Source organism: Phascolarctos cinereus, unplaced genomic scaffold, assembly GCF_003287225.1.
Source record: "Phascolarctos cinereus isolate Bilbo 61053 unplaced genomic scaffold, phaCin_HiC Scaffold_726;HRSCAF=1367, whole genome shotgun sequence".
Classification (NCBI taxonomy): domain Eukaryota; kingdom Metazoa; phylum Chordata; class Mammalia; order Diprotodontia; family Phascolarctidae; genus Phascolarctos; species Phascolarctos cinereus.
This window is the reverse complement of record NW_027556098.1, coordinates 118,936,117-118,951,674: the sequence shown is the minus strand read 5'-3', so window position 1 is coordinate 118,951,674 and position 15,558 is coordinate 118,936,117. Positions and strand designations below refer to the sequence as shown.

General features: G+C 40.6%; 1 protein-coding gene across 3 annotated transcripts in view; it reads right to left on the bottom strand.

Moving 5' to 3' along the window:
* The window catches only part of LOC110208147 (glycerol-3-phosphate dehydrogenase [NAD(+)], cytoplasmic-like), a 60,493-nt gene that overhangs the window by 40,921 nt on the left and 4,014 nt on the right, over positions 1 to 15,558 (bottom strand). The window contains exons 2-3 of one of the 3 annotated variants that reach the window (XM_020986014.2): positions 8,962 to 9,102; positions 8,763 to 8,853 (exon numbers count right to left, since the gene is read on the bottom strand). The gene's annotated coding sequence lies outside the window, so the exon portion shown is untranslated. Of the gene's footprint in view, positions 1 to 312; positions 362 to 8,762; positions 8,854 to 8,961; positions 9,103 to 15,558 lie in introns of all 3 variants that reach the window. The other 2 variants (XM_020986012.2, XM_020986013.2) reach the window with 2 other exon arrangements.

Here is a 15,558-nt window from a genome sequence, read left to right as displayed (position 1 = left end):
TATTCATTTGTATTTTGTGATTAATCAAGGGGACAAACTGAAATAACTCATTAAGAATATGGAAAAGACAAGACATAGTTTGTAGTGTGTGTGTGTGTGTGTGTGTGTGTGTGTGTGTGTGTGTGTGTGTGTGTGTGTGAACTAACTGCCAAGAAGATAAAATAATAGGTCAACAAGAAAAGATGGTATTCTTAAGTAATCAGATTAGCTACATTTGAATTCAAGGAAGCAGAGACTTGCTGAATAAGCAAGGTGAAGCAAATCTTCTCTTCTCATATAGCCAGTACAGCAAAAGAATATTGAGGACCTTACCTGAGCTCTGCAGGGAAATATATTAAGCTCTGGTGGTCTCATTCTTCACCTGAAATGTAACATATGTCAGGATGATGGAACCATAACTAGAAGGGACTGTCATGTCTTGTTGTCTGGTAGAAAATATAAGAATTCATGGGACCCAGTGAAAATGAGCATGATCTTTCAGGGAAGGAGATGGATATTCAATGAAATAGGGGACTTCCAAACCTTCTTGATAAAAAAACCAGAGCTCAACAGAAAATTTGATCTTCAAATACAAGACTCAAGAGAGACATAAAAAGGTAAACAGGACAGAAAGAAACATGTTATTAATAAGGGAAAATTGTTTATATCCCTACAAGGGAAAATGACGCTTGTAACTCTTGAGAACTGTATTGTTATTACACCATGTTAAAGAGGTATACATAAAGGGGGTGGGTATAAATTGACTTTGATGTAATGATAAAAAAAAATCTAATTAAGTAGGTTAAATGGATCCAAGGATGTGGATTAATCTGATCTAAGAAATTGTATTGAGAGAAAAGGAAAGGAGGAGACATGCAAAGGTAAATTACATCACAGGAAAAGGCACAAAAACCTATTACAGCAGAGGGAAAGAAGGAGGGAGATGAGCACTGTTTGAACTTTACTCTCATCAGATTTGGGTCAAGAAAGGAATAACATAATCAGTTAGGTATAGAAATCTAACTTGCCCTATAGGCAGTAGGAGGGAAAAGGGAAAAGAAAAGGTAGTAAGGTAGAAGGGAGGGAAGAAGTAGTAACAGTAAAGGGGAAGAAAAGGGAGAGGGCTAATAGAAAGGAGGTGGGACTGAGGGAGGCGGTGGTCAAAAGTAAAACACTAGTGAGGAGGGAAAAAGAGAAAGGAGAAAGAAAAGCATAAAGGAGGGGGGGAAAGGATGGAGAGAAAGACACAGATAGTAATCATGACTGTGAATGTGCTATATGAATGTAATAGAATACTATTGTGCTATAAGAAATGATGAACAGGCAGACTTCAGAAAAACCTTCCAGACTTATATGAACTGATGCTGAGTGAAGTGAGCAGAACCAGGAGAACATTGTACACAGCAACAGCCACATTGTGTGATGACTAACTTTTATAGATTTGGCTCTTCTCAGCAATGCAAGGATGTAAGACATCTCCAAAAGTTGCATGATGGAAAATGCTGTTCACATCCAGAGAAAGAACTATGGAGTCTGAATGTAGATTGAAGCATTCTATTTGCTCTTTTTTGTTGTTTTGTTTTGTTTCTTTTTCTCTCGTGGTTCCTCCCATTGGTTCTAATTCTTCTTTACAACATGACTAATGTGAAACTATGTTTAATATGAATGTATATGTAGAGCCTATATCAGATTATGCTCCCCCTTGGGAAGGGGGGGAGTGGAAAGAGGGAGGGTGAGAAAATTTAAAACTCAAAAGCTTATGGAATGTTGAATGTTGAAAACTAAAAACAAATAATTTTTTAAAAAAAGAATTCATGGGATCAGCTGTGTAGCTCCTACAATAGGCTAGAAGCAATAACCCAGATGTGGTAGTTGCTGAGCCAGTTGCTAAAGCAGAGTTGTTTCTATTCCTTTCCCAAGTTGCTTCACTGAGGTGTGTATATAATCAACTTGGGCTGAGCCATTTGTTCCAGGCATGGCTGACTCAGAGTAGACCTGAATAATGTTTGTCTGAGTATTTCCTTGTCATTAAGCTCATTGAGAGCAAGGGAGGTGGTTTCTGAAACTGAGAGAGACAAAGAGAGACAGATAGAGGGACAGAGAGAGAATAAATGAAAAAATAAGAAATACAAGTGTAGTAATGGAGTGTTGGGCAGCTAGGTGGCACAGTGGATAGAGCACTGGGCCTGAAGTCAGGAAGACTCATATTCAGTTCAAACCCAGATCAGAAACTTACTAGCTGTGTAACCCTGGGCAGATCACTTAACCCTGTTTGCCTCAGTTTCCTCATCTGTAAAATGAGCTAGAGAAGAAACGCAAACCACTCCAATATGTCTGCCAAGAAAACCCCAAATGGAGTCACAAAAGAGTTGGGCATGACTGAAATGACTGAACAAACAACAATGGAGTGTCAGGTGTGAGAAACAGAAAGGCCAGTTAGAGTGAGGAAAGGGGAGAAATTTATAATTGGGCTAGAAAAATGGGTTGGAGCCAGGTTGTGAAGGTCTTTTAAAAACTGAGAAAAAAGTTTATATTTAACACATACATAACATAACATAAACACAGTTTGTGTTTAATCCTTTAGACAAAAGAGAGCCATTGGAGTTTATTGAGTAAGGGGAATGATTTGGTCAGATCTGTGTTTAAGGAAAATCCCTTTGGCAGCTGTGTGGAGGGTAGATTGGAATGGAGAGTGTTATGAACCAGGGAGCCCAACTGGAAGATTATTGCAAGAGCAGGCTAGAGGTGATAAGGATCTAAGCTAAGGTGGTAACTGCATGAGTAGAAAAAAGGGGTCAGATGCAGGAAATGTTGTAGGGGGATCAATAGCAAGAGTGGCAACTGATTATACGGATGTAGGAGAAAGGAATGAAGAATAATGCAGAGGTTGTAAACTTGGGTGACCAGAAGAATGGGGGGGTACCTTCAACAGAAATAGGGAAATTTGTAAGAAGAGGAAGATGAATCTGTAGCTGTGTTTTTGGTTTTTTTTAAATCTGAACTTAACCCTTTAATGGATTTTCAGCCCCTAAGAAAATATGGTTCTGTCCTACTATGTTAGAATCTGGGCTGGGGACAGAGCAAGAACAGCATATTTCCTTTACAGGGCAAGTAGAGAGCAAAGCAAGATAAACAACCTGGAGCAAAAATAGGGGGAAAACCAGATACAGGAATCCAAATACCATGACTATTCCCTGAGGTCCCAGGAGAGAAGGCAGCAGTGAGGCCCAGGAGATGATGGCAAATAAGCTACACAGAGTTCTGGGCTACAGGACTTTGAGCCAAGCAAAGATAACAGAGGCATTCCTGGTCGTACCAAGTGGGAGCAAACTGGTACCTTGCCCTTTGCTGGTACTATTTCCAGCTCCTTATCATAGTTAACAAAAATTTACAACCTTGTTTTAATCAAAATCAAGAGGCTTTAGGATCAAGATCAGACTCCCTATTGTTATCATCATCCATCTATCTCCTAAACTCTATTTCCCTTCAAAACTTCCAACAAGGACAATTAGAACTCCTTGGGTAATAGGTGCAGGGATGTGCTGGTAAATGTTTAACAACCTAATCTCTTGTAGGGATTTTTAAATTCCCCTTTCATCAAGGCATTTCCTAACATCACCATCCATTGTGCCTATTACAAGTTGCTATCTGTAGAGTGGACAATGCATGGCACAAAACTAAAATCAGTGCTTGAGATAATCATGACATTTCCCTGACAGCAGGAGCCAGGGTTTTCTGCTAAATTGTGATAAGATGGAAGTTTGTCTTTGGTGGCCCTCTCTGTGTCCTGATACCACCTTCTAATTCCTCTCTTCCTTCTCTAGTTCCCAAATGCCCAGTGGCATTCTGTCCAAAAGCCCCCAACTTATGACCATATTCCATCCATGCTTATCCTCACTGACATTGACCATTTGCTCTAGAATTATCTCTCCTTTCTCCTACCCAAACAAAATTCCTTATCCTTCAGTGTAACATTTCACCTAGCTGTTTGGAGGAAAGCTATATTTAATTAAGTTTACATACCATAACCCTCAGTGGACTATAAATTCCTTGAAGTTGTTTTCTTTTTTTTTTTTGTCTTTTATCTGCAGCATCTAACATGATGTCTTACTTATTGAACTTGGGGGGAAATTGTAAACACAAGAACCAGGCATTTGTATATTTGAAGGACAGGCAAAACTGGGTCTTCATTCTATAAGGGGAAAGGACAAGTGGGTCACAACTATGATTCGTCAAAAAATCAGAGTCAAGGCTAAGATCCAGGTTTCTATCCAACCAAGAGAGAGGCAGGCAGTAGATGGGGAGGCCCAAGTGACAATTAGTAGAGGCTGAGACATAGGGTCAGCACTGAGAAGGTTTAGTATCAAGCATCCAGTCATGTGAAAGAGTAGTAACCCTGCTTCCTAGGAAGATTGGGGTATAAAGCAAGGATTCAGGTACTAGGGAACCCGAGTATAGGGCCAGGATTTGGTCATATGGGAACAAGGCAGGGGGACACACAGCTACTGGGGGAACTTGAGTACTAAGGCCAGAAAAGAAGCAATAAATGTAAATTACTTTAAGGTTGGTTTTTGCATTTTTTGTCTTTTAAATTCCGCGTCTAGAAGGTTGCTTTGCACATAACAGTTAACAGCATACTAGTTGAACTGACAGCCTACTAAAAAGCAGAGACGTTACCTTGCCAACAAAGGTCCATATAGTCAAAGCTATGGTTTTTCCAGTAGTAACATCCAAATGGCTGTGAGTTGGGCTATAAGGAAAGGTGAACAATACAGAATCGACACTTTGCAATTGTGGTGCTGGAGGAGATTTTCGAGAGTCCCTTGGACAGCAAGGAGATGAAATCAGTCAATACTTAAAGAAATTGATTCAGACTATTTGCCAGAAGGTCAGATACTGAAGCTGCAGCTTAAATCCTCTGGTCACATAATGAGAAGATGGAAAGATTGGAAGAGAACCTAATGTTGGGAAAGACTGAAGGCAAAAGGAAAAGGAGACAGCAGAGTATGGATGGAAAGGGTCATGTATGCAAAGAACATGAGATTGGACAGACTTCAGGAAATAGTTGAGGATAGAAGGGCCTGGCGTGCTATGGTCCATGGGGTCACAAAGAGTCTAATACAACTGACCAACTCAACGACAACAAATTTAACTGAACCGGACCAGCAATGAGATTGACTTCCTACTGAGCCAGTGAACATCCCAGGCATATGGGAGGTGAGGGTAGGAAGCAACCTAAAGCTACAAAGATGGGAAATGGACTTGTATTTATAGAGCATTAAATAAACAATTCTCTAATTTCACAATGTTACTTAAGGCTAGACCTGCCCACTTCTCCTCATGCCAGAGACCCAGATCCTAGAAGATATTAGGGGAGGGAAGAAGATGAAGCAAGCCTGGCTCCACAAGATTCTAATTAATCAACCAGCAAGCATTTATTAACTGCCTACTATGAGCCAGTAATTGTTTCAGGCAATGGAGATACAAAGACAAAACTAAAATAATCCCTGCCTCTGAGGAGCTTATAGTCTAGGCAGGATGCTTTCTTACCAAGCAGCCTCAGCAAGATAGAGAACAATTCTCTCTTCCCTTCCTAAACCTGATGCCTGACCCTAAAAAGGAGTCTATTTCTACATCCCCCATCTGCCTCTTTGCATCCAGCTTTTTAAGTACCAATCCCAAATGCATTTATTAAATGCCTGCTATGTGGAGGGCAATAAAGATATACAAACAAAATGAAAAACAATTCCTGCCCTCAGAGTACTTACTTTCTACTGGAGGAGTACAAGTTGAAAACAGGTAAGTCTAAACATGACAACTTGCAGAGAAAGGAGAAAACACTAAAAACCTAAATTGGGAAAGACTTCTCATAGAAGATGGCACATGAACTGAGCCTTGAATGATAAATGAAAAAGCATTTCTGAAGCACCTCCTATGTGATAGACACTGTGCTAAGCACTAGAAATAGAACATCCAGAGAGCCCTGCCTTCAAAGAGTTAACATTCTAACAAAGGGGGAACAACACATATAGGGGGGAATGGTGGCCAGAAAATGAAGGTCAGAGTTGAAGGAAACTAAAGATTATAGGAGAAGGTGAAAAAGAAGGACATTTCACGTGTATGGGAAAGAAAGCGGTGGAAGCATTAAAGGTACTAAGATGGGAAATGGAGTTGTATTTATGGAACAGCTAGTAGGTTCATCTAGGATGTGAAGTACAGAAACTTTTTTGGAGGGGGAGGGAGTATGGGGGACCAAAAATAAAAAAGTTCTTCGAGGCAAATCTTGGTCACATACAGACATGCACACAAACAATCATTGGGGAATATTCATGGGATTTGCTTGGATAGGGAGTTTCCTGTCCTAAAAGCAAATGTAGCTCACATCCATTTCCTCTGCTGATGCTTTTGCTACCTTCAATTTCTTCCTGGCATGGCGCCAAGAAGACAGTATATTTAGAGTAAGAAGAGACCTTAGAAATCACCTAGTCTAACCTTTTCATTATACAGATGAAGGAAATGAGATTCAAAGAATGTAAATGACTTATCCGCAACAGTTAGACAGGTAGTGAAGTGATCAGAGATCATGGATTTTTACATATGAAGGCACTATAGAAACTATTGCTTCCAACCCCCTCCATTTTACAGATGAGAAAACCAAGGCAGAGAGTGGTAAAGTAACTTGCCCAGGGTCAAACAGCTACTGATGTGGGATTGGAACCCAGGTTTTCTTGACTCCAAGTCTAGTACCTCAGAGGTGTCAAACTCTAGCAGCCTCTTCCATCAGCAAAACTCCTTTTTTTTTTAAAGGCAATTGGGGTTAAGTGACTTACCCAGTGTCACACAGCTAGTAAATGTCAAGGGTTTGGTCTGAGGTCAGATTTGAAGTCAGGTCCTCCTGACTTCAGGGCCGATACTCTATCTACTGTACCACCTAGCTGCCCCTCAGCAAAACTCCTGAATGGACCCAAACCAGAAGAAATGTAATTGGGAACTGACACAAAGGAATTAGATGGGGGGAGGAGGGCTATTCGTATTGGAAATGTACTGTCATTGAGAAAGGGTTCAAGAGGGCAAAATACATACATATCTTGAAGAATATAAAAGTCTCCTAAATTCAGAAGAAATAAACACTAAGTAAGGGGCCAGGGAAGGGGGAGAGGATAAGTGAGAGATCTCTAGAAGGGAGGGTGAGGGAATAGGTTAAGGGGGATATAGATGGGTGTTTAGATTAATGGGAATGGGAGCATAAGGGAGGGATATTTAGAGGGGAGAGTGAGGGAATAGGTCAAAGGTGTGGTATAGAAGGGTGTTTAGATTTATGGGAATGGGAGGATGAGGGAAGGATCCTTGGGGGGGGGTAGGTTAAGCAATAGGAGGTCAAGGTAGCAGGTAGAAGTGAAATGGAGGAGTCAGGAGGGATAGGAAATAAGAGATGCACACAAACATAAATCAAAGATCAGGAGTAGAATGTGTTAGGAAAATGTTTATATAGGTATGTATGTGTAAGTATGTATATGTTTATGTGTGTGTGTGTGTGTGTGTGTATATGTATATATATATAATCTCCATGCTTAATTGTAGCCTTCTTGGGGGGGGGGAGGTACAGGAAGGGGAGAAAAAGAAAAAATTAAAAGTGTACAGCAGAGAACAAAAGAACACTTACAAAGAAGCAAAGAAAAGATGGACAGCTCTCAACACAACACATAGTATTTATTATATACACTTTTTTGAAATGGAAATTTATTGCTATATATTTTGAATCCTCTCTTATGTTCTACTGTGCGCATGACATGTTTTTTCTTTTCTTATTTTGTATTTAAGTTTTAGAAAAATAAATTAAAAAACATAATTGGGAAATGCTTAATAAATAAATAGATAATATAATACAACATAGGTAATGTTAATTTGTGGTTTTCTAAGTCAATATAATGTCCTCTGTTTCTGTTTTGAGTTTGACACAACTGGTATATTTTTATTTATTTTGTTAAATATTTCCAAGTTACATTTTAATCTGGTTCAGCCTGTAATGGGGATTTTTGCTGGCAGATTGCAACCTGTACACCTTGAACGTGACACCTCTGCACTACACCATACTGATCAGAGTGAGCTCAGACTTTGGTCTTCTGTCTTCAAATACAACATTCCTTCCACTGTTCCATAGCTCTCAAGGATCAAGAATAGGCACTTCTTCCATAGGGCCAAAAGTCTTCTCAAAACCCTTCAATGGCTCCCTCTATTTCCTACCAAATACCATCCAGTCTCTTTAACTGGCGTCTATCTTTACATCATCCAGCCAAAATGCATCACCTGTTGTCTACCCTATTCATAGTTTCTTTTCGTTCATGTTCTTCCCTGTGACTGGAATGCTCTTATCACTTCTACTTGTTGAAATCCTGCCCATCTTTTAAAACCCAGTTCAAATGCCACCTCCACCATGAAGTCTTTCCTGATTCCCAGTTGGTAATGAATCCTCCTGATCCAATTCACTTAACATTATGCACTATTCAAAAATACTAATGTATTATAGCTGTGGGCATCTAGGTGGTACTGTGGAATAGAGTGCCAGGTCTGGATTCAGGTAGACTCATCTTCCTGGGTTCAAATCTTACTAACTGGGTGACCCCGGGCAAGTCACTTAACCCTGTTTGCCTCAGTTTCCTTCATCTGCAAAATGAGCTGGAGAAGGAAATGGCAAACCACCCCAGTATCTTTGCCAAGAAAACCCCAAGTGGGGTCACCAAGAGTTGGACACGACTGAAAAGACTGAACAATAACAATTATACTTGCGTGTGTGTACTGCATTTTTCTACTAGATTATAAATTCCATTATGATAGGAGCTTCTACGTGGTGTCTCTTCCAGCACCTAGAAGTGCCTAATAAATAAATAAATTGATATACGTAATGACTAAAACTAAATACTTTAAAACTGTCATGACTAAGCTTGACCCACAAACAAGCAAAAAAAAGATATGAGAACACACCTCCCTCCTTTCTTTGCAGACGTAGGAGACTGTGAGTGCGGTATCCTGCTTCTGATCCCAGATGTGGCTGATGTGTTGGTTGGTTGGCTGAACTGTTTTTTTTTTCCTTTTAAAAAAGTTCTTCATTCCATGGAGAGATCTCTGGAAGGGGGAGGGGCAGGCACATAACAGAAAATGAAAGCGACATAAAAAACAAATGATAACAATGCAATTGCCCTAAAAAAGTTTGGTGTGTGTTGACAAGTCAGATTGAATAATCCTTCTCACTCTGACTTCTTTCTTGGAGCCAATGGATGGGGTTTTAAGATCACAGATAGAATCTCTCACAGAAAAAGGTGAGGGGTCAGGATTTCCCAAGAAATTTTAGCCATAAATTTGTCCAAAGGAGACTGGGTGAAGAGTCAGGAGGTAGCATTCATCCTGCTAGATTATTAGTGAAACCACTGAGAGAACAGGCCTCAAACCAGCCACAATATGCTTGCAATTATGGAGGGGAAAAAATGTCCACCCCAGGGCTCTGATGCAGATGAAAACGCCAGTAGGTACATTATAGCACATCTTGAATTGAGACCAAGTGTTATTTCCAAGAAAAAAAAATGAGAGAAGTTGGAACTGACATGGGAATATTCTTCCAAACCCCAGGGGGTGTCCACATGACCACAGCTTAATTCAGAAGAAGCCAGAAGATGAGGGGAAAAGGAAGAATTGGACTCAAAATTTCCCCGAATGTGTAATGATCCACTGTGTTTCTGGCTGAGGTGTTCTGGGTAAAAAGCTGAAGTGATTATGCAAAGAGCCCTGGGGCTGAAAAACTGGAGAAGAAGGAAATCTCAAGCCTAGCTGACTTTGCTGAGATTTGAAACAGTGGCCTGGAGGAAGGCATACTGGGGAAGCATATCAGCCATACCAGAAGGAGCCTTAGGCCCTTATAGCTCATCCAAATCCTCTCCATTTCATAGATGAAGAAATTGAGTCAGATGCAAATACCCTGCTCTAGGCTCAACTTGCACTGATAAGTCAGCATCTCTACTGACAAAGACAGTCACATGGAAGCAGCTCCAAGGGTCCATGCTGACCTTCCTCTTACAAACTCCCAATGCAGAAGCAACTTTGTGGGTACACAATTCAGAAGGCTTTACCATCTATGATAATTCTTGTTAATCAGTACATTATCACTTGTAGCTAAATGTGTACTCAATAACTCTCCAATCTCTCCAGGGTCCTAATTAACTCTCTACATGACAGCCAATCTTCAACAGAAGTTTGGGCCGCCTTAAAAGCAGAGAAAAATTAGTGCTAATAAACAGCTGTCCTCTCTGCAGCTCCCCATTCAAGCTGTCTGCTTTCCTTTGGCCTTTGCCAAAAAAGATCTCAATTAAAACACAATCTGTTTAATTTAGTGCACATAGATGTTATTAACATGCAGGAAAAAAAGGAGACAAATTTAGTCCAGAAAGAGAAGTGTTGTCCCACATCACTCTACAAGGGCATTAGGAGATTCTTACCTCCTGGTCAGGGATATGGCCATTTGCTTTCTAATGGTTCCTTCTCCTAATCATTTGAGCTTCACCTAGCTCAGGACTTTGAAGAAAGACTAAGTTCATTTATTCAGTATAGTCAGTTAGTGTCACACAGAGCCTAATTCTGTTCCACAACTCCTTTAAAATTCTAATTAAGTGGTGCAGACTTATTCCTCAGCCAATCCTTGAGGATGACCCAAGTCAATACTGTGCTCAGTCATTAAAAAGGTTCAATTTAAAGGAAGGGAATGGGAGTTCTCCTGACCTACTGACCTTGCTACATCAATCTCTATTCAATAATTAATCCTCTGGCATCCTAAAATTCTTAATACACACTCCAAATCTCAGAAATAATTTTCAAACACAAGTTTAAAAAAAATAATCTCTAATGAAAGATAGCATATCAAAAAAACCCCACAAAATTATTTTGATGAGTATAGCATGATATTTTGGATTTTAGCTTTATTCTTCTGTTGGACTTATTACTCTTGCAATAACTATGTCCGGTATATACACTACAATCAAAAGAGCCACCAGTATTTATTTAGTTGGCTGGGGATGGTATTAGTTGCTCGTTGGTGTGGGTGGCCATGTGCCAATAAAATGCTGAAGAGGAAGGACCATGCCTATGTTTTCCTCTCCAGGTCCTAGCAAGCTGCAGAATATACATCAATCACTGAGTCACTCAGTCAGTCAATTAGCACTTATTAAGTGCCCACTGTGGGCCCTGCATCACTTGTGCTAAGGTCTGAGGATACAAAGGAAGGTAGAAAACAGTCTGTGCTCTCAAGAAGCTCATAGTCTAATGGATTTGATGACAAAGTAGAGAGATATGTGGATGGTAAAAGGGCCACATAATACAATGTATTAAAAATGCTAGGAGAGCTGGTATGTTCAGCCTGGAGATAAAAGGGGAGTAACTTAATGATAGTCTTCAGAACTGTTATATGTAGATCATACTATAGCATATGGGGTTGAAATCTGACAAAAAGAATTTCCAAGGAGATTATTAAAAACATTTTAGAAGGGATGATCAAAAGAGATTATAGAATACTCTTATTGAAGTAATCTTCAAAATAGTCCAAGAATGTTTTAGATAGAGCTTTGCCAGCAAACAGTGCAATAAATAATATAGCCTTTTAATGATTTTTTCCCAGCCCCATGATTGTTTGGTAATTCAACCAACTAGGTAATATAATAATCATGGAAATAAAGGGCAGATAACAGAGTTAATGAGCTATAAACATGCTACTGAAGTGCAAAGACATGCCAATAGCTTGTCATCCCTTTACCATGTGTGAAAGAGTTCTGATTGAATTGTAAGGACATCTGGCCGTTGGCCGGTAAAGACTAGCCATGTCTCCTCCTGTTCAGGGCTTTAAAAAGCTTAGCCTAGGGGCAGCTAGGTGGTATAGTGGATAGAGCACCAGCCCTGGAGTCAAATCCAGCCTCAGAAACTTGACACTTACTAGCTGTGTGACCCTAAGCTTGCCAAGCCCTAGAGACAGTGAAACAATTCGAGTGAGTTGAGGCACAACTAAGACACACATCTAGCAGGGAACACCCACAATATGGCAGAGATTCTTAACTTTTTTTTTTTTTGCAGCGGCAGTCTGGTGAAGCTTATGGACCCCTTCTCAGAATAATGTTTCTAAATGAATAAAATACATAGTATTCTAAGGAAACCAAAGATTAATGACAATAAAGATGTAAATTTTTTTTCCCAGTTCATGGATGCTGTGCTTTATAAACTCAAACACAGAGTGGGGTAGAATTTGAGGCAGGAAATAGATTCAAGCAACAAGATCTCCATTGTTAGAGAATAGAACAGACTAATGAATTCAAGGAAGAACTAACCCTGGCATTTGAGAGTGGAGTGGAAGAGAGGAGCAGAGCCTGCTAAGCAACCTGTCCAGCAGAGAGATGCTATTCAAAGGGAGAAGAAGTGATGAGAGGACGCCATGACAAGAGAAAGGCCATCACAGACTTGCAGTACTAGAAGTGTGAGTTGATTTGACTGTTTGTGTACTGGTCCTCACTACCAGTGCACTCTTGTGTCTACTCTTCTCAAAGACACTGTCTATTTTGCTATTACCACGTGTGAGTACATGTCACTATTAGTGTATTGTATACACTATTGTGTCTACTCTTTCCATGGATACTATTTGTGGGAGAGACCAAGTTTTTGAGAAATTATTTGCATGTAGCTACCCTTCTGATGTATACCATTCTTAGTAAATGTCATTAATTTGAATAAGTTGTGTCAACTGGTTGACTAATAAGTTTGGTTCACTGAGGCTCATAAGCTATGTTTTTAGGAGTGTAGCTCTACAGTGAAACTTTGAATGTGTGAGGGTAATTACTCTCTTAGGGACCCAGTCTGCTAACTTTCAAGTATGAATTGGGAGGAGCAGCCCCAGAGCATGTGCTATACCATAGAGTCTGGGCCTAAAAAGAAAAGAACAAGGAATTCAAGACTGCTTTCCTCATCCCCATCCTCACAAACCTACGATCTACATAAGGAGAAAAAACTAGTGACAAAAGAAATCAATCTAAAGTAGAATGACTTTTCACAACAATTCGGAGGGTGCTGCTGGAAGCACCTGACGTATCGTGTCACATCTGACAGGCTGAAAGCCCAGGAGATAGAGTAACATCCTGATATACTCCACTAATGCTGTTGTTATCTCCTGACAGATAGTTGTTTCCCCGAACACTATTTAAATGAGCCAATCTTAGGTTGAAAAATTATTTTTCCTTCCTCTTGAATCTGTCAGCATTCTTCTCTGTGAGCATTTTTCAAACACTGAAGCTTCCACCCACTCTCACGGTACTGGTTCACATACTCCTAAAATCTAAGATTGGAAGTCCAAATCACCTGTCCCCTTGCCACCAGGTAGGATTACAACTAAACCAAACCTAGAAAGCTTCTGGTTGATCCTACATTTAAAGGTCTTCTGGAAGAAAGTTCCATAGGTTCATTGGAGGAGAGGATTAATTTCATACCCCATTTTATAGCCACATAATATATATCTAATCTATGGGAAAATCTGACACAACCCCTCCCTTCATAAGAAGGTACTTGTAGGAGTATCTCCAGCAACTAGCCCATAGTAATAGGTGCTGAATAAATAAATGCTTATTGGTTGATTCAGCTTGCTTTACACAGATCTTTAAGACTCCTCTCTATTGTACCATACAAATCTTACTATTATAAAGAGTTAATATGATCTATTGAGACAGCTGGTGGCTCAGTGGCTACAGCACCAGGCTTTGAGTTAGGAAGACCTGAATTCAAATCTGGCCTCAGATATTTACCAGTTGTGTGACCTTGGGCAAGTCATTTAACCTCTGCCTGCCTAAACTAGATCACCGCCTTGACAAAAAAGGTGATCCCCCGGAGAAGGAAATGGCAAAGCACTCCAGTATCTTCGCTAAGAAAATGGATGGACACAATCAATGGGGTCATGAAGAGTTGGACACGTCTGAATGACTGAACAATAAAATTTGATCTATAAGAAGCCATCCAGGGGCAGCTAGGTGGCGCAGTGGATAGAAAAACTGGCCCCGGATTCAGGAGAACCTGAGTTCAAATCCAGCCTCAGACACAATACTTCCTAGCTGTGTGACCCTGGGCAAGTCACTTAACCCCATTGCCTAGACCCAAAAAAAAAAGCCATCCCTTGGAACACACCAAAAACTTAGTCTCTCTCACAAATAGTATCCATGGAAACATTGGACACAATAGTGATGTGTACTCACATGTGACAATGTCTATGAGAAGAGTAGACACAAGAGTGCACTAATAGTGAGGCACTCTCTCTCACACACACACTCTCAAATCAATTCACGCTTCCATACTTGGAGTGCACTTGGAATTAGACTTTCTGGTTCTGGTCAAACATATGGGAGCTTTAAGAACTTGCTTCTGACCACACGGTGACTGACTCAAGGCCTTTGCATTGTGGCATGACATGGTAAACTAGAGGTGGGGTGCTGAATCATTTAAAACAAGACACCTTTCGGTTTGCTGTTTTGCCTTTGCTTCTGCCATGTGGCAAATAGAGTAATGTTCTCCTCTAGGAACTCAACTAGGTAAGCCCTCACCAGCGCCATGGCTATCTTTTCCACTTTATATTTCATTTCTTGAGTGACTGAACATGGTTCACTAGGCTTGGGGGGGACCTTGTGAATCTGTGAGGCTCAGAGGTCCTGGGCTGAAGTCAGAGCTGACTGTCAGCCGGGGTGGGGGGCTTTCTGGCAACTGTTGTTGCTGTGGTTTGTCCATTTTTGGAGATGACCAATGACATCCTGGGGTGATGTCTTGTGGTGAATTGAATTTGAGTAAGGCAGAGCTGCACATGGTCATCAGCCTCACTCTCTGTCTCTCAGAGTCATTGAAGTCCAGTGGCAGGATATAAGGCAAGACAACTGACAATGGTCTGGGATGCAGTAGATGACCTTGGTGTCTTCGATGCCTGACCAAACTCTAAGCTGCTCCACAGAGCCTGCTTTAGCCGCCTTCGTGGCTGTTGGAACAAATTGTTCACCTCCACCCATTCACCAGTAAAAGTCATCACATACTTGGAGTGGACATCCCCTTAAGTCACTGACAGGTTTGAGGCCTATTGGTTACCCGCAACCTGATTTTATCCTGTGTGCTGAATGGGTTTTACTGGGGTGTTGCCTCTGTGGATACTACAGTGACTTGGGTGAGAGTTGGCTTACAGGTGGACACCAAAGGTGGATGAGCAGCCCTGAAAAGGGGTTGGCAGCCCTCATACCAGAGATGCTAGACCTCCATGAACACCCTATACACCTCTTCGACTGTTCTAGGTCTCTTGGAAGTGTCTACCAACAAAAGGATTGTCTCAAGCCTAGCCATTTTACCAGAAGACATGTAAAAGTAGCTGTCTGGATAATGCAAAGCCAAAGCAAAATGTAAAATGTCCAATTAGCAGTCCTGCAGAATTCATTATGTTTTAGTGAGTTTTAAGTATAGGTCTCTCAGCAGATTGTAAGAGTAATAGTTATAAGTTAATGAATCTTGTTTAAGGTGTTTTTTCTTTTAATGTGT